At 50.6% G+C, this 25450-nt stretch overlaps 1 protein-coding gene and 1 pseudogene across 1 annotated transcript in view; one reads left to right on the top strand and one right to left on the bottom strand.

Moving 5' to 3' along the window:
• Window positions 1-25450, bottom strand: part of LOC132340336 (Fc receptor-like protein 3) — a 377484-nt gene that overhangs the window by 297962 nt on the left and 54072 nt on the right. The window lies entirely within an intron of this gene.
• Window positions 7594-15712, top strand: LOC132340102 (cilia- and flagella-associated protein 45-like; annotated as a pseudogene).

Below are 25450 nucleotides of genomic sequence, written 5' to 3'. Positions count from 1 at the left end.
ACCCAGTCCAGAAGCAGGAATGTGTAGGAGTGAGTTCAGTGTCTGAAAACAAACTGCAGGCCTCTTCTCCCCCCCTCAATTTGTGAAGCAAGTCTTAAAGGTGCAAAACTTATTATTCAGCATAAACGGAACGAGACGATTGGGGATAAAAATATCATATAGTCAACTTAGGACATTCTACTCCTTATCTTCTAATTGTCAGCTTACTACTAAAACTAATATATATTTTAACTCTATAAACACATACATGATACGTTCAATATACAGTTATACACAGAGAATGGTAGTAACATTTAGCAAACAGTGATATTTACACGTAGGTCTCACTCAACAATGAGATTTCTTTGAGGCGCACATCGTGTTTTTTTTATTTCTTTGCATTATCTACTATGTGGAACTTGGTCTTTGAGTAAAGACAACTCTACGAATGGGTTTGTCTGTACTCGAGGTAGAATTGATCTAAACTGTCTTTTTTAACAAACTTTTGACATGTACTACTGGGACTTTGTTTCTATTTACTTTATGTAAAGGTTCAGATTGGGCAGGGCTCACTCAGTAGAGTTTCGGGTGTTAACTAGCTAGGTGGCTTTTGCTAGATGCTGCTCTCAGTTTTTGAAAGATCTCTCACTTAATGCTTTTAAAGTGGTTTTCAACAGTCTATTGTACTTCTTTACTTTTTTTGCAGCTGGTGCATGGTAGGGAATATGGTACACTCACTCAATGCTATGTTTCCTAGCCCAGGTGTTGATAAGGCTGTTCTTGAAATGAGTCTTATTGTCTGACTCAATCTGCTCAGGGGTTCTGTGTTTCTACAGGACTTGCTTTTTAAGGCTCAGGATGGTGTTTTGGGCAGTAGCATGAGACACAGGGTAGGTTTCCAGCCATCCCGTGGTGGCTTCTACCATGGTCAGCACGTAGTGCTTGCTTTGACGTGTTTGCGGCAGTGTGATGAAGTCAATTTGCTAGGCTTCTCCATACTTGTACTTGGACTACTGCCCACTATACTACAGGGGCTTCACTCGCTTGGCTTGCTTGATGGCAGCACACATTTCACAGTAATGGATAACTTGAGAAATACTGTCTATGGTTAGATTTACTCCTCGGTTTCGTGCTCACTTATAGGTGGCATCTCTGCTTTGATGACTTGAATTGTCGTGGGCTTACGGAGCTAGGAATAACTCTTTTTTGTGTTTTTAATCTAGGTCTATCTTTGACACTTTTATTTTTGCAGCTCGGTCTACTTGCTCATTGTTTTGGTGCTCTTTATTAGCTCTGCTCTTGGGGACATGGGTATTTACATGGCGGACTTTTACAGATAGCTTCTTTGCTTTGGTAGCGATGTTTTTTTACTCATTAGCAGCTCAAATCGTTTTTTTTTTCTGTGTTGCTGGTTAGATTTTTTTTATTTTTCCAGCCATTTTCACAGAGCATTGGCTACTATTTATGAATCAGTGTAAAGGTAGAGCTTTGGCTACTTTTCTTTCTCAGCAATGTTTAGGGCTAGTTGAACGGCTTTGAGCTCTGCAAGTTGGCTTGATTTACTTTTTCTTTCGGTAGCTTGAGCGACTTGTCGTGTGGGGCTCTATACGGCTGCTTTCTACTTTCATTTCATTCTCACAATGCGACAAGAACTGTCAGTGAAAAGAGCGTAGCGCGTTTTTTCCGCTGGCAGTTCATTGTATGGTGGAGCTTCTTTAGCACGTGTCACTTTTTCTTTTTCTTCATCAGCAAGACTAAAGTTTTCACTTTCTGGCCAGTTTGTAATTATTTCTAGAATTTCAGGGCGATTCAGTTTTCTAATACGGGCGCGCTGTGTGATCAGAGCGATCCATTTGCTCTGTGTGGCACTGGTGGCATGGTGCGTAGAGGGAACCTTTGCTTTGAACATTTACTTCAGTACTGGTAGTCGGGGTGCTAGGAGGAGTTGTGCTTTAGTGCTTATTACTTCTGAGGCAGCTTGGACTCTTTCATAGGCTGCTAAAATTTCTTTTTCTGTCGGGGTATAGTTGGCTTCAGACTCTCTGTAGCTTCGAGTCTAAAATCTAAGTGGTCAGTTTCGAGTCTCTCCAGGCACTTTCTGCTAAAGGCTCTAGGACAAGCTATGGTTTTTGGCTGCGGAGTAGAGCACATTCTTCACTTCTGGTTTTGTCTTGACTGGGCTAAGGGCAACTGCATGAGCGATCTCTTGCTTTATTTGGGTGAAGGCTTGTTGCTGCTCAGGGCTTCAGTGGAATTTGTTCTTCTTACGGGTGACTAGGTAGAGAGGGCTCACAATTTGACTGTACTCAGGAATGTGCATTTTCTAAAAGCTTATGGCACTTAGGAAAGCTTGTGTTTCCTTCTTGCTGGATGGTGGAGACATTGCTGTGATCTTGTTGATGACATCAGTGGGAATTTGACGCTGTCTATCTTGCTACTTTACTCTCAGAAACTGGATTTTTGAGCAGGTCTTTTGACTTTGCTTTTTTTGATGGCGAAGCCGGCTTTTAGGAGAATTTGGATAATTTCTCTTCTTTTCTCAAATACTTCTGCTGCCGTCTTCTCCCATACAATGATGTCATCAATGTATTGCAGATGTTCTGGAGCCTCACTCTTTTTTAGTATACTCTGGATCAGTCTATGGCAGATAGTGGGGCGGTGCTTCCACCCCTGGGGCAATTGGTTCTAGGTATATTGCACTCCCCTCCAGGTGAAAGCAAACTGAGGCCTGCAGTCTGCTGCCAGAGGAATGGAGAAAAATGCATTGGCAATGTCAATAGTGGCATACCACTTTGCTGCTTTGGACTCTAGCTCATATTGGAGTTCCAGCATGGTTGGCACAGCAGCGCTCAGTGGTGGAGTCACTTCATTCAATGCACGGTAGTCTACAGTCAATTTCTATTTTCCCTCAGATTTACGCACAGGCCAGATGGGGCTGTTGAAGGGTGAGTGGGTCTTGCTTACTACTCTTTGGTTCTCTAGCTCACGGATCATTTTGTGAATGGGGATTACGGCATTTTGATTCGTCTGATACAGCCCGCGGTGTACTATCGAGGTGGCAATTGGCAGTTGTTGCTTTTCTACTTTCAGAAGTCTTACTGCAGATGGGTATTCTGACAGTCTAGGCAAGGTGTTCAATTGATTGACGCTTTCTATCTCTACAGCAGCTATTCTAAATGCCTATCTGAATCTCTTTGGGTTTTTGAAATACTCACTTCGGAGGAAGTCTATGCCTAAAATGCATGGGGCCTCTGGGCCAGTCACAATAGGGTGTTTCTTCTACTCATTTCCAGTCAGGCTCACTTCAGCTTTCACTAAAGTGAAATCTTGGGATCTCCCTGTCACACTGGCAATAGAAACAGACTCTGCTTCTACATGTCTCGATGGGATTAATGTACATTGCGCACCAGTGTCGACCAAAGCTTTGTATTCTTGTGGTTCAGATGTGCCAGGCCAACGAATCTACACAGTTCAAAAAACACGGTTTTCTCTAGCCTCTACCTGCCTAGAGGTAGGGCTCTTCTAATCTTGGTTGTCTTTTTTTCTTTGGACATATGTTTTGGAGGTTCTTTCAAGGGCATCAAAAATATTGTCATTATCATCATATATGACAGTTTGGTTACTGGCTACTGGAGCTGCTTCTTTTTTGGAACTTCTTCTTTGAGTCTTCAGTTCACGCACCTGTTGTACCAGAGCAGCAGTAGGTTTTCTATCTCATCTCTTCATGTTTTCTCTAAAATCACGCAGGAAGAACTACAGCTCATCTCATGGGGTGTACTTTCTCTCTCCATCTGGGGAGCATTTGCGTTGGGCACTAGAACTTCTGATCTGTACTGCTGAGATTTGAAGAAGGTCTTCCTTAATCTCTTCTCTGAGTTTCTTGTGATTCTCTTCTATCTTATCTTCTAACTTTTGCAGAAGTGTTTCTACTGCTGCGATTTTGGCATGTGTCGGGCTATGCACAGCGTCTGCATATGCTTGGAGTTTCTTTGCCATATCCAGCACGGTTTCTTCACTATCATTTCACTTTATTATTGCTAGAGCAGAAGCATATTCATGTGGCCTGAGTAGTACAAGTTTTCTCCACATTACAGATGTGCATGGTATCAAGTCTGGATTTACAGTGTTTACATCATCTGAGAAGACAATCTCTGCTACTGCCATTTCTCTCAAGCATTGGATCCCTTGCTCTATGGTCTTCTACTGTGTTTGCTGCATATAGAGATCGTCTGCACACAGGTATCTTTGTGCAACACTTCCCAGGACTCATGCCCAGAGGCTGTGAGGGTTAGCTCCCCTCATCATTCTTTGGTCAATGACAGGATCATGTGACAGGGATCTCAAATGCTTGGCTTCACTACTATTCAAAACTGTAGCTTTACTTGCAGCATCCCAGAGACAGACTAACTAACTAATTATGGATTCATCAGGCTGCTGGGTATAATCCTTCCTTAGGCCACGATGGTCCTTCAGGGAATAGGACTCAATATTGGCTTTTGAGGCTGTGTCAGTTTCATTAACTTTGGGCTTTTTATCAGTAGTTGGTGGTGAGAGTCTTTCTTTTGGATCATTATCGTCAGTCACTGGCCGATTGGTTTTGCTCAGGTGCTTCTTTCTTGCAGCAACTGCCAGTGGCTTAGGCTTACTGTCTGGTTCAGCTCCAGCCTGAGCAGCTGGAGTGTTGGCTGCAGCCTGAGTGACTGGGGTAGATGTTGCTTTATCTCCCTGCCTGCCTGCCTCTGTCTGCTGCCCTTTAGTATCTAGCAGGGTGCGATAAGTGTAGGTCAGGGCCCAGCTTATTGCAATGAGACTTTTTTCTTTAGAGCCACCATGGCACTTCTCTTTCAGGTATTTTCCCATCTCAGCTGGGTTCTGAATTTGTTCACATGGAAAGTCTACAGGATCAGAAAATTCTTTCAGGATTTGGCCTGTATTTTCTCATTTTCCACACTACTCATCATTTTTTATGCCTGAGTCTACTTTTGGGTCAGGGGTCTTGTCAGCTCCTCTGGACATCTCAGCCCTCATTCTAGAGAAGCTGCAGACCATATAGAGGAAGCTTACCACATTTAATGCCAGAAACATGGGCTCCTCACTATTCAGGGGAAACTGAACATTCTCAAAAAGTGATATAACAGATTCAGAGGAGAAGAAGGAAAGGAAAGGCTGGAAAGTCTCATTCTCTGCTCCTCCTCTAACAAACTGGGTGCAATTACTAATAAATTCCCAAAACATACTGCTGGAACTAGGACGCGGGATAGGACGAAGAAACTATAAACTATACATATTGTAAGCAGACTCCAGTAACTTTGTAAATGCCCTACAAATCATTATCACCAAGGCCAGCAAAATAGCTATTCCAATCCGTGCCCCTGTACTGTGAAAATTACGTCTTAGGGACAATAATCCAAGTGACCAGAAAGGTATTGAAACCTCAAAAAGGCTTATAGACCAGAACCACATGAAGGCCTTCACCCCAAGAGACATTATGAAATCGAGCAACATGGCTACTGACTGCTTTAACTCACTACAGAGCAAGCACAACCAACATGCAATCAATAATGCTTTTTTCTACTTTCTCGAGCCTCACATTGGGTGCCAATTGATGTGTTTGTCTTGGTTCAGGGTAAATTTGGGAGAGAACTCCCAAAGGGCTCCCCTAGGAAATCGGATTCTACTACTCTTCTTTTAACTGGTCTAGGAGAAAATACTTTTTTGGAGAAAAGTGGAAAAAAACTGTTTATTAAACAAGAAAACTTAATATTAAACAATAAAATTTCTTGCTGCTCTAAAGGAGATGAAAAACTCAGAAAGTCTCCTCCCCAGATTCCAGTTCAGCTTACTCAGTCCTTTATCAGTCCTTCTGGCGTTGGAAATGCTGTGGCCCAGGCCCGGCCCGGCCCACCAATGCGAGCTGCTGGTGGTCTTATGGTTGTTCAGTCCAGCGCAGGTGTGAACAGGTCCAGAGAAAGGGGAAAAAGGAAAAAAAAAGCACAGTTTAGGGAACTTCTTTGCCTCAGCTAGCTAAACTAACTAAAAAGCAAGAAAAAAAAGAGAGCTTTGTCTCGCTGTCTGTTCATCTGCAGAACCACCCAGTCCAGAAGCAGGAATGTGTAGGAGTGAGTTCAGTGTCTGAAAACAAACTGCAGGCCTCTTCTCCCCCCCTCAATTTGTGAAGCAAGTCTTAAAGGTGCAAAACTTATTATTCAGCATAAACGGAACGAGACGATTGGGGACAAAAGCATCATATAGTCAACCTAGAACAGTGTGTCAGGTTGGAAATGTGTGTGTGCATTCTATTCCTATCTGTGGAGCAGTTATCTTGTGTTAATTAGGCAGTTTTTCTTTTTCTCTTCTCCAACCAATCCTCCCTCTATGGAGATACCTTCTGTTAATGGGCCATTGAGTCTCACTGCATGACTGAAAAAATTCCAGCATCCCATGGGAGAAGCTCCGCCTAGAGGGAGGAGCCAAGCATTCCTAGCTGAATACAATCAGAAATCTGGAAAACCACAGGCAGCCTTTTCCCACTGGATTCCCAGAGGAGCAGCTGTCTTCTCCACTGGATTCCCAGAGGAAGCCCAGGCCCATCTACACCACCTCTGGATCTTCAGAGGAAAACTCCACCCTTCTACGGGATCACTGCTTCAGCAGAACCACACCTGTCACTGCAGGAGGGCTGCAGCCACCATTCAATGGGACTGCTACCAACACCCTGAGCCACAGGGTGTCAGGTCATAATCTGAGTCTGTCAGTAGCTTTTTTGTTTTCCTAGTAAAGAACTGTTATTCCTATTCCCATATCTTTGCCTGAGAGCCTTTTAATTTCAAAATCATAATAATGTGGAGGGAGGGGGTTTACATTTTCCATTTCATGGGAGGCTCCTACCTTCCTTAAGCAGACACCTGTCTTTTCAAACCAAGACAGTGTGTTAAATCAGAAAAAAAAAAGAGGGGGGTAAAGAAAAGAAAAAAAGAAGAAAAGAGATTTTGAAAAAGAAAAAAAGATGTTTAACAGACTCTAAGATATTGGACTTTGGAATAATGATAACTTTGTACTGGAGGATGACAGGAGTTTGAATACAATTTCTGTATGAAGGGCAGGGAGGTGCCTTAACACATGGTTGTTTGGAGGTTTTTCAGTGCCGAACTGGGGATCAGGAAGATCTAACAGAACAAGCCCTCCTAGAAGGGGAAAGAAAATATGTTGATAGTTACGTCCACATGGCTACAACGAAAAAAGAATATCAAGGACACCTGGGGACGCCCAGTTGAAGGTTGTCATGTTTAGGAGGTGTTTGGCCACTCTCAGTGAATGGAAATGTCTCAGGGGCTGTGGCAGGGGCTGATTTATGGGGGTGACCCAGTGCAGTAACTCCCAGTGTTCGCCCACCCGATGGAGGCAGTGCAGGGCATGGATTGCGTGGGTATCACTGGGGGTTGGAAGCTGGCTTGGTTGTGCCAGGGTCTGGAGGATGCGGGGTTGCCGGATATGCTCACTGGCCCGAGGGTGGTACTGGGTGCAGATCACACGGCTTTGTTGCTGAGGAGTGGTCTGGCTCAGTGGTGGAGCTATCAGGGGTGGCTCCCAGCCTGCCCGGGTCCTGAGTCCGGGATGGTAGCCTTGGCCCTAGTAGGTGGGTGGAGGGAGAGAGAGAGAGAGAGAGAGGGGCCGAGAGGGAGGCGAGGCATGGCCTAGGGTCCCTGTGGAGGTGGTGGTCAGCGAGTCCTCCCCTGCCACTGGATCGAGCCGCGGGCAGGGTCTGCCCTTGCCGTGGCCACTTTGGTGCAGGTGGTGGCAGCAGGGGCAGGGCGAGGGACAGCGTTGAAAGCGCTGCTGTGAAAAGAGAGAGGTGGACCAGTGCAAGAGATAAGATCAAGGCAGAGATAGCCATAATCTCTCTCTGGCTCTCCAAACCTCGCAAAGTTGTTTCTTTTTTAAAACAAAATTTCTTTTTTCTTTCCGTTTGTTTCTTTTTTCTTGCTGTTAGGATGAGGGGGCTTTTGTTCTGAGGAATGCGTCTGTGATACTAAAACAGTTAAATATTGCCCTGAGGGTAAAAACAATAGATGTGGTTCATCTTGTGTTAAAATTGGCCAGGCCTTTCTTGTTTAACTAATTTTAGCTCACAGAAAGAAGAATTTGCCTCTGCAGTTGTTAGCACAGCTGGATACAAGAAGAAGAGGCATGGTGGCTGTGGAAAAAAGCTTTTTGCTAAACCCAAAAAGTTTTGGGGAATGCTGAGGGCAAATGCTGATGTAGTATTGTCTTCCTTTTATCACTGTCCCTGTTCTATTAAGAAGTCCTTTTCAGGTACTACTGAGGCAGCAATCGGAACCAGGGAAAGAGGGTGGATTCATGCCAGCAGAATCAAAGGACTTGTGAAGGAACCTGAGGAATGGACTATCACATCTAAACTAGGTGATTGTCGCATAGTTCACAGGAGTCCCAGGATGAGGGAAGAGACGAGAATCTTGACTCCACGTTTCAGAAGGCTTGGTTTATTATTTTATGATATATATTATGTTAAATCTATACTAAAAGAACAGAAGAAAGGATTTCATCAGAAGGCTAAGCTAAGAAGAGAAAAGGAATCAATAACAAAGGCTTGTCTCTGACCGAGATAGTCTGGACATGTGGACTGTGATTGGCCATTAATTGGAAACAACCAGATGAGACCAATCACAGATCTCCCTGTTGCATTCCAGAGCAGCAGATAAGAATTATTTACAGTTTTTTCTTGAGGCCTCTCAGCTTCTCAGGAGGGAAAAATCCTAAGGAAAGGATTTTTCATAGAACATGTTGGTGACAGGTCATACCAAATTGACTTTCAAAAGGGGACCGTGTGGTAATGGCTTGGGAAGACCTATTTGTGAAAAACAGGTTCCGTCTCCTGTGAAAATCTAAAACTTTTAATAAAGGACAATAGGAAACAAGGACTATAGAGCAAAGGTTATTACGGCTGGGTGCATCTTGGCACTCAGCCAAAAGCACGCTTCTCTTCAGAGATACCCCTTAAATACCTTTTCCATTACGTCAGCCTGTTGCATATTCATAGACACTTATGTATAGTAAACTATTTTTCTGAACTAGTTAGCATATTGCAAGAACTGTTTAGTGTGGCTCCTCCTTGGGTCTGCTTTTTTAGAGCATGCATATTCCTTGGTTGTGGCTTTAATCCTTTTCTATCATTACCTTCAGTTTTGGGTCTTGGTCCACACTGTCTTCAGATGCTGGGTGTTGATGGTTGGCATATCTGGACAGGTGTCCTCATCCTATTGAAATGAATAGGGCAGGAGATCTTTCTCCTTTTTAATGCCTTTATCAAAGGAAATCAGCTCAAGTGGGAAAACCCCAACAAGCCTGGGGTCACACTGCAGCTGCTCTCCCAAGTGCCTCAAAGAAGGACATAAGCATAGCTTTGCTTGCTAGGAGGCAAACCTGGGGCTTCTGTCTTGCACAAGCACTAAGAATATTTCTTGCTCACTTTTCTGGTTTGAACTTCATGGTCCTGGCTCTGGCTGAGGTCCTCTGTGGCTGGGGCAAGGGGTAACAAAGGTTTTCAGCATCTCTGCAGGCTCTGGACTTTGTTCCTCATACCCAGACATCACCTCAATCTCCTAATTCTGTGTTGGATCGTTGCTTTAAGGGTCTTTTTCCTGGGTTTGGCTGGGGGCTTCTCTCATTGCATTCTGAGTCCGAGGTTATTTGCATGTCAATCTCCCAGGAAACAGCAGGGTGACGCCCAGCAGCTGCCCCTGTGGGACACGGCAACCCGGGCCGGTCCTTGCCCCTGGGACCCCCCGTGCTACTCCCGCGGGGCCCCGTCTGGCTTGGCTGGGACCCGCGCCGAGGTGGGGGGGGGGGGGGGCCGCCAATCCGGGGGGGGCCTGTCCCCGTGGGCACCACCCGTGGGGCTCCCCGCCGGGACCAGCGCTGAGGGAGGGGGGTGGGCCCTCACTCCCGGATCACCCCCGGCACGGGCGGGCCAGCACCGAAAGGTGGGGGTGGGGCCCCACCGCTCCCGGGTGGTGAAGCAGTGGCGGGGCTGGCTTGGGGCACTATTAAGAACAGGCAATTAAAAGGAAACTGTTAACAGGAGATTACAACATGAAATTATTGACAATAAATAGTTAGAACTCTAACTTAGCAGTAATTGGTTTAACTTGTGAACTCTGCAACCCTTTAAAAAAATGGGCAGCTTTTTTTATTCATTACACTATGTTCATTGGATGTTATCCCATCCAAGCAGGCATTTTAACACAAGCATCCTTACCTCAGCTATTTCACTACTGTCTTGGTTCAGGGTAAATTTGGAGAGAACTTTTAAAGGGCTCTTCTAGGAAAGCAGATTCAATCAGCTTCTCTCCCCAACTGGTCCGGGAGAAAATACTTCTTTGGAGAAAAGTGGAAAAAACTTGTTTATTAAACAATAAAATTTAAACAGTATTAAACAATAAAACTCCTTGCTGCTCTAAAAGAGATGAAAAACTCAGAAAGTCTCCTCTCTAGATTCCAGTTTAGCTCACTCAGTCTTTTATCAGTCTTTCCAGCACTGGAAATGCCGCGGCTCAGGCCCGGCCTGGTGGCCACAGATGCAAGCTGCTGGTGCTCTGCTGGGTGTTCAGTCCAGAGCAGGCTTAAACAGGTCTAAAGAAAAGGGAAAAATGAAAAAAAACTACAGTCTAGGGAACTTCTTTACCTCAGCTAGCTAAACTAACCAAAAGCAAAATAGAGCTCTGTCCCACTGTCTGTCTATCTGCAGACAACACAGTCCAGGAGCAAGAATGTGGAGGAGCGAGTGCAGTGTCTGAAAACAAATTGCGCACTTTTTTCCTCTTCTTTCTCTGGAACAAGTTTTAAAGGTGCAGAACTTATTATTCAGCATAAACAGAACAAGACGATTGGGGATAAAAGCATCATATAGTCAGCCTAGGACAACTACCATGTCCAAGCTTAATTTACAACAGTAATAAAAACTGTATCTTTATCACTGTTATAGAAACATATTGTAATACTGGATTTTCACAAATATTAAAAAGGATTTTATAGGTCTGGTGTTAAAATAACTTTGCTATAAAGTGGTGACTCTCCGAAGACCCCCTGGGATGGGGGGGTCGTGTGTGTCATGTTCATGTAGGGGCACTTTTGGGAGGTCTGTGCAAGGAGGACAACACATCGGACAAGTGTGAGAACACTGGGTGACACAGCTCCACTAAGCCCCACCTATTTCAGCCTAAGCCCCGCCCCTCACACCTGAGGCACAACCCCCAATTCCGCACCCTGGCCCGGGGCTCCTCCCGGAGGTCCCTCATAGCCCGCCGTCTCCAGCTTTCACCACCAGGATTTCAGTCTGTCCATCCTGGTGTCTCCCCTCAGCTCCCAGACCCCCACACCCCGAAGGATGTCCAGCTCCTCCCGCTGACCCCCGGCCCTTCTGTCCCCTCTGGAAGCGTCCCTGACACCCCGCAGCCGATCCCGGCAGAGAGCCCAGAGCTCCTGCTGGGATCCCTCAGTGTCTGGGGAGCGCCAGGTGGGGAGAGGGCTTTTGGTCCCTCAAACTTTTCTTTTCAGCAGGTCATGGGCTCCAGTGACCCTGTCATGATCTCTGAGGATGTGCCAAAACATCCTCGAGAGCTGCTCTCCTTCAGGCCCAAGTTCAAGACCATCCAAGTGATCACCAAGGACCTGATCCAGAAGCTCATGTAAGGTTGTGCCCAAGCCCTGAGGGATTTTCAGGGCCCAGCAGGTGTTAGTGCAGCATCCCAAAATATCTGGGGAGCAGGGATTTTCCCTTTTCTTTAGACCTGTTTAAGCCTGCTCTGGACTGAACACCCAGCAGAGTGCTCTGACCACTCCTGGGGATCCTGCCCCCTGCATCCCAGCCTGGTTCCACTTTCACCACACTTTCCCTTCCTGCCTCGCCCCAAAACAAGAGAGCTGTGTTCCCACAGCTTCCCCAGCACTTCCCACATTGATCTGGGCTGGCTTGGTGGCTGAATGGCCAGTTCAGGGAGCACAGGGAGCTATTGGGGTCTCCGTGCCACTGAGCTCTCTCCCTCTGCTCCCCAGCATTTCCCAGGAGAAGCCCCAACCATGTCTCATCATTGAGGAAAAGGAATACAAGAGGAAAAGGAATCAGCTCGAGTCCTGACTGAGGTGGAGTGCTAGGACAGGCTGAAGACCCTGAGAGCCAGACAGGATGCTGCTTTTGTAGGCAGTTCACTTCCAATTTCCCCCTTTTCCTGCTCCCTGGCAGGCTCTAGGGGTGGTGGCTTCAACAAGGGGGTCCCTTTTGTCCCTAATGTTTTGGGGCACAGGGGAGGCTGCAGGGCTCAAGGCTCCTCTGAGAGCTCATGCAGCATCCCTGAAATTGTGCCCAGCCCTATCAGCCTTCCAAGGGCATGGGGTGTCTGCCCAGAGGTGTTGGGAGGGGTGCCCATGGCCATGCCAGGGCTCCAGGAGCCCAACATATTCCCACTCATGCCAGGAATATGGCACCTGAAGTGTGACCCCTGCGAGCCCTTGGGAAGGTGCACAGGATTGGGCAGTGCTCTCTGTCTCCACAGGAAGCCCTGAAAAAGGCCCAGATCGAGGAGCAGAGAAAGGCAGAGCTGGAGGACAAGAGGGACCATCGGAGAGACGTGGAGGAGTAGCTGCAGCAGGAGGAGCAGAAGCTGCTGCAGTGGGCGATGAGGATGAGGCTGGAGCAGGAGGAAGACGTGCGGGAACTGAACGCGGTAGGGCAGGTGCTCCCCTCTGTCACCTGGCACTACTGAGCCTCCCCTGCTCCCAGGCTCTTCCTCTCCTTCCCTGGCCCTCCCTGCTCCCTGTGTCCCAGTGTGGCTCTGAGCCACAGACACCTCTTGTCCCCACAACTGTTCCTCAATGCCAAGTGCAACATGATCTGGGACAAGCAAGTCCCAGAGAAGCAAATGATCCAAAAGGAACTGATGGAGGAGAAGCGCCTGGACAAGATGATGGAAGTGGAGCGGGAGAAGAGCATGGAGGTCCAGGAGGAGCTGGAGCGCCAGAGGAAGCAGGAGCTGATGAGGTGGGCAGAAGACTCCCTCTTCCCCATGGAGGCATCTGGCCCATTCCAACCACACCAGCCCTGTCCATGCCAGCGTTCCCACGATGGGGAGCAGGATGGAGCCACAGGAAACCCTTCTGCTCTCGTATTCCCAGAGCCCAGCAGGACATTGGGAAACAGGTGGAGCAGAATGCAGAGGAGTGGGCGCTGAGGGCTGAGGAGATGTACCAGGAGGGCCAGAGGCAGCTGGAGTGGCTGGAGCAGATGAAGAGGGAGGATCGGAAGGTGGGAGCAGGGAACAGGGATGCAGGAAGGTTTCCACCTGGCTGTAAAGGGATTGGCAGAGCTGGATCAGCCACACTCAGGGAGTGGGGACAGCAGCCAGCAGGATCAGAGCTCTGGTCCCTTGGGGACATTGTGACATCCCAGGGAGGTGGCCCAAAGCCTCCCTGCCCTGAGTGAGGAGGAGGAATGAGCACTTGGCTTAGTGGTCTCCAGCCCTGCATGGCATTTCCAGGCCTGGGAGCAGAAACAGGAGCGACTAAAGCAAATCCATGCTGATATTAAACATTTCAACGTGGAGAGCCAGAGGCTGAAGGATCAACAGTGGGAGAAGGAGAGGCTGGAGGATGAGTGGGTGCTGGAGCAGCAGCGGCAGAAGACTGTAAGAGCAGCAGGCTCCTGATGGGTTGGGCAGGGGCTGCAGGAGCTGTCCTGGGGCTCTGTCCCACCCCGGGGCTCTATCCCACCCTGGGCTCTATCCCACCCTGGGCTCTGTCCCATCCTGGGGCTCTGTTCCACCCTGGACTCTGTCCCACCCTGGAGCTCTGTCCCACCCTGGGGCTGTGTCCTCTTGTCTTGGTTTGGATAAGACAGGTGCCTGCTAAAGAAGGCAGGAGCTTCCCCTGAAATGGAGAATGCAAACCCTCCCCACCCCTCCAAATTGCTATGAATTTTAAATTAAGGGGCTCTCAGGCAAAAAAAATACGGGAGCAGGAAATAACAGTTCTTTAATAGGGAAGGGGGGAAAAACCATAAAATGATAAAATAAAAACAATGCAGTACACTAAAATGACAGAGTCAGAACTCAACCTGACACCCTGTTGGTCAGGGTGCTGGCAGCAGTCCAGTTGGAAAAGTGGCTGCAGTCCTCCTGAGGTGTCAGGTGTGGTTCTGTTGGAGCAGGGGGTCCTGTAGAAAAAGGGTGATTCTTCCTCCGCAGATCCGTGAAAGAAGAAGCAGCTGCTGTTCCTCTGGTGAATCCAGTGGAGAAGCTGTGCTGGTGTGTCAGAATCTCCTGATTATATCTGGATAGCAATGCTCGGCTCCTCCCTCTGGGCGGAGCATCTCACAATGGGATGTTACAGTTCTTATCAGCCATGCAGTGACATTCAATAGCCTCTTATCACGGGATGCCCCCTGCTGAGGGAGGAGTGATTGTGATCTCGCAGGGAGAGAGATAAGGGGAAATTGCCCACTTAACACCTAGACAACTGCCATACAGATGGTAATAGAATACATCCTGCCTTGCAATCCAGAACACCTCTGTAGGAGCACAAGACTGCCTTGGTGGCAGAGCAGCAACAACTGTGCCTGGAGAAGGAGAAAGAGCTGGCCAGGCTCAGGGGCACACAGGAGCGGGCCCAGACCTGGCAGGCAGAGCGGGCAAGTGGCCCAGGCACAGGTGACGTGCTCCCTTGCCACCATCCCTGCCCCCACCCTGGCAAAGGGGCAGCACCCCTGAATGGGGGGGGTCTGCAGGACCAGCCCCTGGAGCCAGGGGATGTCCTGGAGCAGTGCCGGCGGAGCCAAAGCCGCAGCCAAGGGCTTCCATAGCTGCCCCTGAGGGAAGCCCAGCACTGTCCCCTATTTGGGCAGGAGGCTCTGAGGGCCAAGAGGAAACAAGAGGTTGTAAACCGGGAATGGTGGTGGCAGGAGCTGGAGAAGGTGCAGAAGAAGGCCGAGCTGGAGCAGCAGCTGAAGCAGAATCAGCTGGAGCAGGTGGCCCAGAAGGAGCAGTACCTGGCCATGCAGGTGCAGCAAGACCGCCAGGAATTCCAGAGGGTGCTCAGGTGAGGCACACAGGACCGAGGGATGACTGAGGTGGTGGCCAGGGGGCTCCCAGTTCCAACTGGTGGCTCTGGGGGCTCCAGTGCCAGCCCAGGTGCTGTGCCAGGTGTGGGGGGCTGTGGCAGGGTCCCTGAGGAAGCCCGGCTCTCCCACAGGGCCTATCAGGAGCAGCTGGAGCGGGTGAAGCTGGAGCAGGAGCAGAGGGAGCTCCGGCAGCGCGCCCATGCCGAAGATCTCCGGCGGCAGATCCAGGAGCTGCAGCAGCGGCGGCAGAGGGAGCGGGCGGCCGTCATTGAGGAGGGCCAGCAGCAGCAGCAGGGGGTCCGGCAGCACAGCCAGCACTTTGCCCAGTTCAGGCAGCAGAAGGTGCAGGAGTTCAGGTCAGGGGCTGCCAGGGCTGCTTCCCTGGGCTCCCTGGGCTCCCTGAGTCCTTCCCGGTGTCCCAGCCTGGGGCCACCTCCCAGCTCCGTCTGCATCCTCAGCAAACTGGACCTGCTGTGGGGCCACAGTCCCAGATCCACCCGGAGCCTGATGGATTCTTTCTTCTGCAGAGCCACCGGAATTCCTGACAAATATTTTGCCCAGGTGGAGCGCAGGGCCCGGAGCCAAGCCAGCAGAGCCCCCTCCTAGGTCCAGCCCCACCAGGAACCAGCTTGGATTCCCAACGGATTTGGGGCTCCGTTTCCATTGTCCTGGGTTACAAGGTGGGGTGTACCCAAACTGTGTGTTCTCAACTCCACTGTGAAAAATGTGTGTTTTATGATTGGCTTTACTCAAATATTGAAATGAATATTATATGTGTTGTGTTAGAAAGTAATGCTGTATTAATTCTCTTAAGCAGTGTGTTAAATATAGTTTTAGGTTATAACAAAATGTTAAAATAGAAACTATGCTATGTAGGATAATTATTTTTCTAAAGAAAGGACTCACACTGAGCAGCCACAGGACACCTAAATCTTTCAGACAAAGAGAATTTTTTACCCCATTATCAGGAGAACCTAACTTCCCACCTCGCTCAGGCAGGACAACGCCATTAGGATTAAGAGGAAGAAGTTGACACTGACCAGACAGAATCATGTATTTGAATGGAATTTATGCAAAATGTATGAGATGTATGAATATGCATCAGGTTATTGTTTTTAAGGGTTAATCCCCTGTTAATGTGTGTCTTTTTTCAGGCTTATGCTGAAAAAGGTACCCGGACATCTGTAACTCTTTGTTTCTATTGTCTCATATTGTCCTAATTCAAATTGTCCAAATTATTATTACTCTAATTGTATACTATTTTTTATAACCATTTTAATACTATCAAGCTTTTAAAATTTAAAAAACCCCAAGTGATTGGTGTTTTTCACATCCACCATCCTGATGGACTGTGAATGGGTGGGTCACTCCCTGCAGCTGCCCAGTGCACAGCCTGAGCCCTCAGCCTGCAGGCTGGGTGTTCCATAAGGGAAGGAGGCAAACCCTGCAGGCACTGCTGGTTTTTCTTCCCAAAGTGACTCTATCCCTGTGAGCAGCCTGTGGAGACCTAGGACATCAAGGATTCTCCAGAACATCCCATGAGTCATAAAAATACATAATTCCACTATGAAATTCCCTGCCCTGGGGAGGTACTGAACATTCCTGCCTGAATCTGACCTTATATAATCTGGGCTCTTTGGGGACTTGGGACACCAGCATTGCTCAAGGGACCCAGACCTTCCACAGGAGGACCAGACCTTCCCCAGGACCACTGCTTTTGACAAGACTGAAACCATCTCTTCAACAGGACTTCATCCATCACCCTGACGGGCAGAATGCCAGGTTGTGCTCTGCCTTTGTGGTTTTAAGCCAGTTTTTCTGTATCATTGCATTTATTGTAATCTTTCTATTAAATTGTAATTCTGACCTGAAATCTCTCTCAATGTATTTGTGCAGTGTTCATTTCTCCCACTGGTTTACTTTCAAACCAGCACATCCATTGACTGAGTTTTCCAATAAATAATATTTTCTGAGCAGTGTTTTCCACGGGGCTCTTGCTCCTCTCTTCTCCTCCTCCCAGTCCTCCTAAACCTGTGGTTTTACCTGCATGACCACAGAGAGGAAATGGGATGGAAAATCCCCCTGTGCCCAGGCAGCACAGGGATGGGAGTTGGGAGAAACAACCACCACAGGAAATTCTACAAGGACAAATCTGCTCCAGTCTCCTGTGGGCAAGTCCTCAGTCAGAACAGGAAGGGTGATGTTACTTCCCATCCTCTGGAAGGGCCCTCCAGGTCATATTTACAAAGAGTGAGTACCAAGACCAGGACTAGAGAGGCCCTGGCTCCTGCCAGGTGGGCCAAAGGGACACTGGCATCCCTTGGACTGTGTGGATCCATGGCACAGCAGAGCCACAGGAGCTCATGGCTTTAGGTGACGCCAGGACACAATGTCCCTGATGTCATCCAGATCCGTAGGGGCAGAATCCATCTCTATTCCTGGGGTGACAGGGGGATCCCAACAGGGACTGAGCTGGGAGATGAAGTGACCTCAACTGGGAATGGCCAAAGCAGGCCCTTGGAACTGGCCCTGAGGCCCCGGGAATCCTTGGCACAGATTCTCTCAGGAGAGGGGATGTCAGGAAACCCAAAGGGCATTGTGGGGCTTTGGCAGAGCTGCTGTGGAGACAGAGGGAATTCAACTGACATGGACTGATCCTGACTGCCCTGGCAAAGGGGGAGGCTCCAGAACCCCCACAGGGCCTTTGTGACATCCTTGTGTGGGGAACACAGCAGAGGAGGGGTTTGGGATAAGAGAATCCAGAGCCTCCTGAAGGCTGCTTTGGCCATCAGAGCAAGGAAGGTCCAGGGCCCTTCCAGGTTCCTTGGGTGGAGGAAATGAGCTGGGGGGGAGTGTTCAGGATTTGTTCCTTTTTGGTGGCTTTCCCTGGAAATCGTTCCTTGTGTGGCATTTTGGACTCTGAATCTTGATGCTGTTGCGGTTGGTTTTGTTCTTTCATTGCTGTTTCAGGAAATTGTTCTTCTCTCAGCCCTTTGGGATCTTTGTGCCTCCATGGGGAGGGTGAGGGGCAGCAGCCCCTGGTTTTTAGTGGCAGCCCAGAACTGAAGAATCTCATTCCTAAAGCACGACAAAGCTGAACAAACACCATCTCTGCCAGTTTAACCAAAAAGCTGCATTTTGGACCAAATAAGAAGGAAATGGGTCCTATGCCCCCTGGCACTGGGAGGAGTCTGGGGAGCCATGGATGTACTGGGAGCACTGGGAGGGGGAAAGGGGAGCATTGGGTGCCCTGCACAGCCCCCCCTGACTCATGGTCATCACCCTGGGCAGGGCGGGCTACAATGGGAGCCATGGGATGGGGATTCCCAGTGTCCCCCAGTGTCACAGCACATTCCCAGAGATGTCACTGGTGTCCTGCAGTTGCCCATGTGGTACTGGTGGCTCTGCATGTGGTACTGGTGGCTCATCTTGGGGTCCCTGGGGGGAACAGCGGAGGGCTTGTAAGAGTCAGCTGGCTTGGGGTGACACCCATGGGTGACATGTCTGTGTCCCCACCCATCCCCCATACTCACCCGCTGCCCACTCAGTGTCTAGCTTCTCCCCCACCTCCAGGGGATAAGGGGGTTCTGGGGGGTCTTGCAGGGATAAGGGGGGCCAGAGGGGTGTCTGGGGAGGGGGTCAAGGAGAGTCATGGCTGGAACTCCCCACTCACCTGTCCTGGGATTTCCTGAGAGCTGCAAGAAAAAGAGGATGGGGTGATCATGGGGTGCCCTGGGCCCCAACCCCACCTGGGACATTTAAATGCCCACTGGAGCCCTGAGCTCCCACCAGACACTGATTTCTACTGGACTCCCAGGTCCCTGCACCCCAAATCACCTCTGAGGAGCCCCAGAACACCTGAGCCACCCAGGTACTCCAACCCTCACCCCAGGACCCCTGAACCGCCTCAGGACCCTGATTCTTCACACGGCCCCTGAGGGCCTCTCAAGCTCCCAAGAACCCCAAGAATGGAATGCAGGGAAGCCTCCAAACTGCTCCAGGATCCCTGAAGAGCTTTCAACATCCCTGCACAACTCTCCAACACCTCCCTGAAAGGCCCCAGGAGATCCCAGTGACACCCCAATATACCTCAAGGCCCCTACTAGGACAGCCCAGGACCCTCCAGAATGCCCCCAAACCTGTGAGCACCCCAAGCAAATGTCACTGGAGGCTCAGCTTCCTCCAGGTCAGGGGCTTTTGGTGATGCCCCAACGGCTCCCCCCAGTCTGTGGGGCTTCCCCCCACTTCCTGTAGGACCTTGTCCTCCTCCATTGTCACCCACCCCAGGGGTGCCACCAGTGACAGCCCCCAATGACAGCCAGGAGCAGGAGCAGGAACAGGAGGGTCCTGCCGACATTCACAGCCACTGCTGGGGACAGAGGGGACGCATTGGGGTCACCATGATCCCTGGAGGGTCCTGAACACCCTGGTGACCCCATGTTACCCCACCTGTGACCCAGGGTGAGCCAGGTGTCACCTCCAGGTCCAGCTCAGGGCTGAGTGCCCGGAACATACGGTGCCTGTCCTGTCCCAGCTGGTTGGTGGCCATGCACTGGTAGGTGCCTGAATGTCCCACATCGATGTCCCTGAGCTCCAGGAGGGGACTCCGGGCCACCTCCTCCCCATTGTGCAGCCAGGTGAAGGTGACAGGTTCTGAGTCCACCTGCATGGCAGTCCACTGAGCATGGCAGGGTCACGGGGTCACCTGCGGGCACCTGGTGTGACTGGGGACCGGGGGTGGTGATGGTGGTGTTGCCCGATCCGAGTAGAAAGACACAAAACAACAAAGTTGTTTTATGTGGTGCTTTATTGAGGGCCCTGGGGACTTGAGGACTACCGTCCAAAGTCAGAGCCCCGCTCTTGTAAACAAATCACAGGGTTTAAATACCTTTTTGAAGTCTGATTAGCTCATCACAAATTTTGCTTCCCTAAGTCTACGTGCCTGCTCTTAACGCTTTCTTTGATTGATTAGTTTATTGTACTTTCAAAGACTACATTCTTTAAGATAATTTATTTCTTGCGCTCTACTGCTTTTAAACTATAGATGACAATTTGTTCTTAACTGCACATTCTTTAGATAAACTAAGAATTTTCCTCTTCAGCAAGCTTCGCTGATTTCTTCTAACTTCTTGGTAACAGTTTCTACAACACAGGTTACAAATTGACTACTGGGCTTACCAAAGCCTTAGCATAACTACGACTAATACAACTTAATATCTGAAATTCTGATTTTATGGCAACAGTGGCATTGGCCACGGGCACTGCAGGGACACAGACGGGGCTGAGGCCACAGGGAGGGGCTGGCAGCTGGTGTGGGAGGATAGGGATGGGGGGGATAGGTGTGGTGGGGGATGTCATGGATGGGGTCACACCATGGAGGGTTGACAGGACAGAGGGCAAAGGCGGGGGGACCCAAGAAAGGAGTCAGGGAGACATGGACGTATAAAGGCAGGGGGACTCAGGGAGGCTGTGGGGGCTCCCCATCCCCATCTCTGCACGTATTGCGCACCATGACGCGGAGCCAGGCGCTGCTCTTCTGCATGGCCCCCCCCTCGGAGCGCACCCGGCAGCTGTAATTCCCCGAGTGGGAGACCCCCACAGCGGGCACCAGCAGCTGTGGGACCCCTACAGGCCGCCCACCACCTGCCTGTCCCGGTAGAACACGTACAGGAGAGGGGCTAGGGGCTACAGGGGGCTGGGGGTGCCGAGGCAGCTGAGAGTCAGGGGGAAACCCAGGGTAGGCTCGGGGTGAACCTCAAGCACTGGCATTGAGAAGAGCTCTGGGCAGGAGAGGGGAGGGGGATTGGTGGCCCCAAGTCTCTGAGGAGGCGCTGTGGGGGTGACAGGGTGTGGGCTGTGGGGTGCTCACCGTGCACTGTCACTGTCACTGTCACAGGCACTGACAGCCACAACTTCTCTGACACCCAGTATTTCACCCGGCCCTCACAGAGGTAGCTGCCACTGTGGATCAGTTGCAGAGCGGACAGGGACAGCTCGGTGCCATCGTGGAGCCCCCCCAATTCCTTCCCATTGTGGTAGAAGGACACAGAAGTGACTGACTTGTCCTGCTGGCAATGACAGCGCAGTGTCACTGTGTCCCCCTCCAGCAGCGCCCAAACCGGCACCTGCAGCACCAGACTGACTGGGGAGCAGAGGGGACCTGTCACACCCGATGGCACTGGAACCCCCCACTGGGTCACATCCAACGCACCAGGGGTCGCCAATTCCAACACGGGGTTCTGCCCACTCTGGAATGCTCTGGGATGTCCCCAGAGCAGGGGACAGTCTCTGGTCACCCAGGAGGTGACCCATGGAGTGGAGCCCACCCAGAGCCCTCGGGGTCCCTGTGGGTGCCAGGCAGGGGACACCAAAAAACCCCTCACCATCTGAGACTGTCACGGGGGGGCTGTGCCCAGTGCTGGGTCTCTCACACGTGTAGGTGCCACTCCCAGTGACAGTGAGCTGCTCAGGTCCCTCCTGCCACCAGCTCTTCTCATCCTTGTAACACGTGATGACACCGGTGGTCCCCAAGCCCTGGCAGGTCAGTGTCACCCGGTCCCACAGCACCGCCGGCCTCCAGGGGGGCTCCACGAGGAGCTGGGTGGTCTGGGCACCTGCGGGTGACAGGGGACACCAGCCTGCCAGAGCCAGTGTGAGGCTGGGTACAGCAGGGTGGGGCCATGGCATCCCCCGAGGACTCACCAGGGAGGCCGAGGGTCTGGGCTGGAAGGGAGAAGGGACAGGGCTGGGTGGGGGTGGCACTGCAGGGACAGCAGCATCCGAGTACAGGGTGTGGGGGCTGTCTCCAAATGGTCCCCGTGGGGACAGCAGTTCTTGTGAAAAAATGCGTGGGGATGGTCCCCAAAAGATTTGGCAAGACAGGGGAACCTGTCTATGTCACAGCCACCTGTGCCCCACATCCCTGTGGCACAGACACCTTGAGAACAGGGACACCGAGGCCACCCTGGGCTGAGGTAGAACATGGGGATACTGTGGACGCCCCAGGCATGAGGACACCATGGACACAGCCCATGCTGGCCCAGGGCACCCCCACCAGCTCATAATCCCATCCCCATCATCCCATCCTCATGGCCACATCCTCACTGTTCTTGTCCCCTTCTGTCCCTGCATCCCAGTTCCCTTGTCCCTGTGCCCAGAGCTACCTGAGCCCAAAGGTGCCAGTCCCCACATTCCTGTCCTGACCTTCCCCATCCCCAAATTCCTGCCCCCTGTTCCTGTCCCCAAACCCACCCTACATCCCCAGTCCCACCAAGGTCCACTGTGGGTAAGAGGGACTGGCACTGCTGCCATTGGGGACCTCAGGGGACCCCGCAGCCCCCTGTGCCCCCTTCCCTTCCCATCCCCAGGGTGTCAGGCCTGTTCCTTGGGGCATTCACCCCACAGGAGCAGCGCCACCTTCCCAGCCATCCTGGTGTCCCCAGCCATGTGCACTGGCTGTCACTCGCTGCTGTGGCCACTGCTCCCTTGGTTGGCGGCTCTTCGGATGAAGGGGAAGGAAGCGAGGTCACACCTTATCCTTGTGCGTAGGTGGCCCTTGGTGGGGGCAGGGTGGCTACAAGCTGGGCACAGGCTTGGGACAAGGGTGGGTGGGACAAGGTGGGACATGGGGTTCCCGGAAGTGGGGGGCTCAGGGCGTTTTGGGACGTGGGGATGAGGTGCCTGGGGAAGGGGGGGTCCTGAGGATCGGGAGTCACTGGGAATGGGGGTGCTGAGGAGGGGGAGTCACTGGGAATGGGGGTGCCATGGGAATGGGGGTGCCCAGGACTGGGGGGACTCAGGGATAGGAGTCCTAGGAGAACGTGGTCTCCAGGAATTTGGGGTGATGGAATGGGGGTCCCATGGGAATGGACCTGTGGAGAATGAAGGTGCTGGGGGAAGGAGAATTTCAGATGGAATGAACAGGAGAGGGCTCCTTGGGATTGGGATGCTGGGCCATTGAGATCCTGGGGAGTGTCAGTTCTGGGATGGTTGTTGCAAGGCTGGGAGTACATAAGAAATGGGGATCCCATGTCTGGGTTCCCAGGGGAATGGCAGTGCCAGGGATGGGCAGTGGCTGGGGGCCCCATGGGTCTCAGCTCCTTCCCGAGGTGCCTCAGATTTGGGGTGACCAGGGCCCAGCACAGCCCCCCTGGGTTGCTCATTTCCCGGGCAGGCATCACACGGGGTTCCTGGGTAATTCTGCCTCTGTTCCCTCCCCTGCCCTTGACTTTTTGTCTCTTTATTTCTTTTTTTCTTTATTTTCCTCACTTTTGTGCCATGTCCCCTCACCCCCAGTTCCTGGCTCAGCAATCCTGGGGTGCACCTGAGCAGGGAACAGGTTGGGGTGACCCAGGGTAGGGGGAAACTGGGGAGAGGGGGGCAGGGAAGGGTGGGGAGGCTGTGAGGGATGGAGGTGTTGCACTGTGCAGCCCCACAACACTTTCTTTTTCCTGGACAAGAAGGAAGAGGCTGTGTGGAGAGTCAGATGGGAAAGGGAGGCAGTTCTGTCTTGGGGGGGCACATGCAGGAGGGTCCTGTCCTGAGGGGGATCCTGTCCCAGGGGTGGCACATTTGGGGGCCTCTGTCAATGCAAGGGTGGGGCCCAGCCATGGCCCAGCCCCACTGCACAGGGATGGCCATTAACCAGCCCTGCTTTGGCCAGCCCCACGTGGCAGCCAGGACCTCAGGGTCCCCACAGCCCCCTTAGCTTTTATTCTGGCAGCTTTAAAGCTGCTACAGAGGTGAGAATTCTGTGTGGGAAAAAGGCCTGCCTGTGGTTTGCTCAGCCGTGCAAGAAGCACAAAACCCAAAGGGAGTCCAAGCAGTGGCTCTGGGAGGGCCTTTGATGGTTTTTATAGCAGGGCTGGCTGGAAAATCTCCCCTTCAGGGGCAGCTGTGAGGGAACCAGTCTGGAAATGCAGTAATTGATCATTTTGTTCCTCTTTGTAACGGACTGAGAGAGCCCCAGCACTACTGCAAATCCCACACCAATCAGCTCACAACCTGACCTGGACCCTCCTCCTCCCTGCCTTGCCATGGATGGACAGTGGCCAGATGCCCTGCACCCACCACAGCCGCTCTCTCACTGTCCTCCACACCTGGATGGGGAGAGAAAATTGAGCAAAGGGTTCCTGGGTTGAGACAAGGGGCAGGAGAGATAACTCATCAAACCCTGTCATGGATAAAACTGCCTTGGATTTAGAGATATCAATTGCATTTATTGCTGACAAAATCAGAGACGGGTAAGGAGAAGTGAAATAAAACCTTCAATATACCTTTCTCCTGTTATGAATGACTATGCAGTCATTGGCTTTCACTTTTATATTTATTTTAACAAAATATTTTGTTTAATTACAGTTTGTAATCTCTTTATAACTGCTTTTGATGCACTAAAATTTTTCAGCCTTTTTACCCTAACCCTGGGTAGAATATACATTTTAGTGTGATAAATATATTATAGTTTAGGCTCTCCCAAAAAATCCAGATAGGGACAATATGCTGTGTATTACAACCTTAACAGTTGCAGAACTAGCTAATGCCTTTATTTGTGTAACTAAGGGACAATGGTGAGAATAACTCAGACAATTTTGTGAAATAGCTAATGTTGGTTTAATGTACTGGTGGAGGATCTCATCTGTATGACAAGAACACAGTGAAAAGTAGCAAGTAAATAAACAGCAAAAGAAAGAATGCAAACTAGAATTTACCAATGACCCTTCGTTTATTAAAAACTGTCAAAACACGGAACAGGGGTCCTTGTGAGGACATAAAATATATAAATTTAATCTGCAGGATGGCATGTACTTTATGAAAATGAATCAAGGATCAAACCAAGCAAAGGATTCCCGGAACATGTAAACTAGAGAGAATGTTTGAATATGTATAACCCTCCTGGGTATGTATTTTACCAATGGAATGAAAAGGTGTATAAGAAGAATTGTTGTAGTTAAGGGTGTGCTTCTGACAGTTGCCAAGCACCCAGCCCTCTGTTTACTGTCCCTTTTTTCCCTTATTAAACATATAAAATTTTAACAAGTGAGCCTTGTTTCTCACACAGGTTAATCAAAAAACTACATTTTGGGTACAATAAGAGAGAAAAATTTTGTGTGCTCCCCCGGCACTGGGAGAGGGAAGGCGGAGCACCGTGGGGTGCTGTGAAGAAGAAGAAGGTTCCCCTGAGGGCAAGCGATGCCCCCCAGCACCCCCAGTGTCCCCCAGTGTCACAACGCTCACATAGTCACAGGAGTCCCACTGTCCCTCGTAGGGTCCCGACAGCTCTGCGTTTGTCACTTGTGGATCCCGAGGTGGGGCAGGGCCAGGGGACACCAGTGGGGTCCCTGAGAG

The sequence above is a fragment of the Haemorhous mexicanus genome, chromosome 31, assembly GCF_027477595.1.
Source record: "Haemorhous mexicanus isolate bHaeMex1 chromosome 31, bHaeMex1.pri, whole genome shotgun sequence".
Classification (NCBI taxonomy): Eukaryota; Metazoa; Chordata; class Aves; order Passeriformes; family Fringillidae; genus Haemorhous; species Haemorhous mexicanus.
Note: the sequence above shows the minus strand (reverse complement) of the source record. Positions and strands in the feature narration are given on the sequence as shown.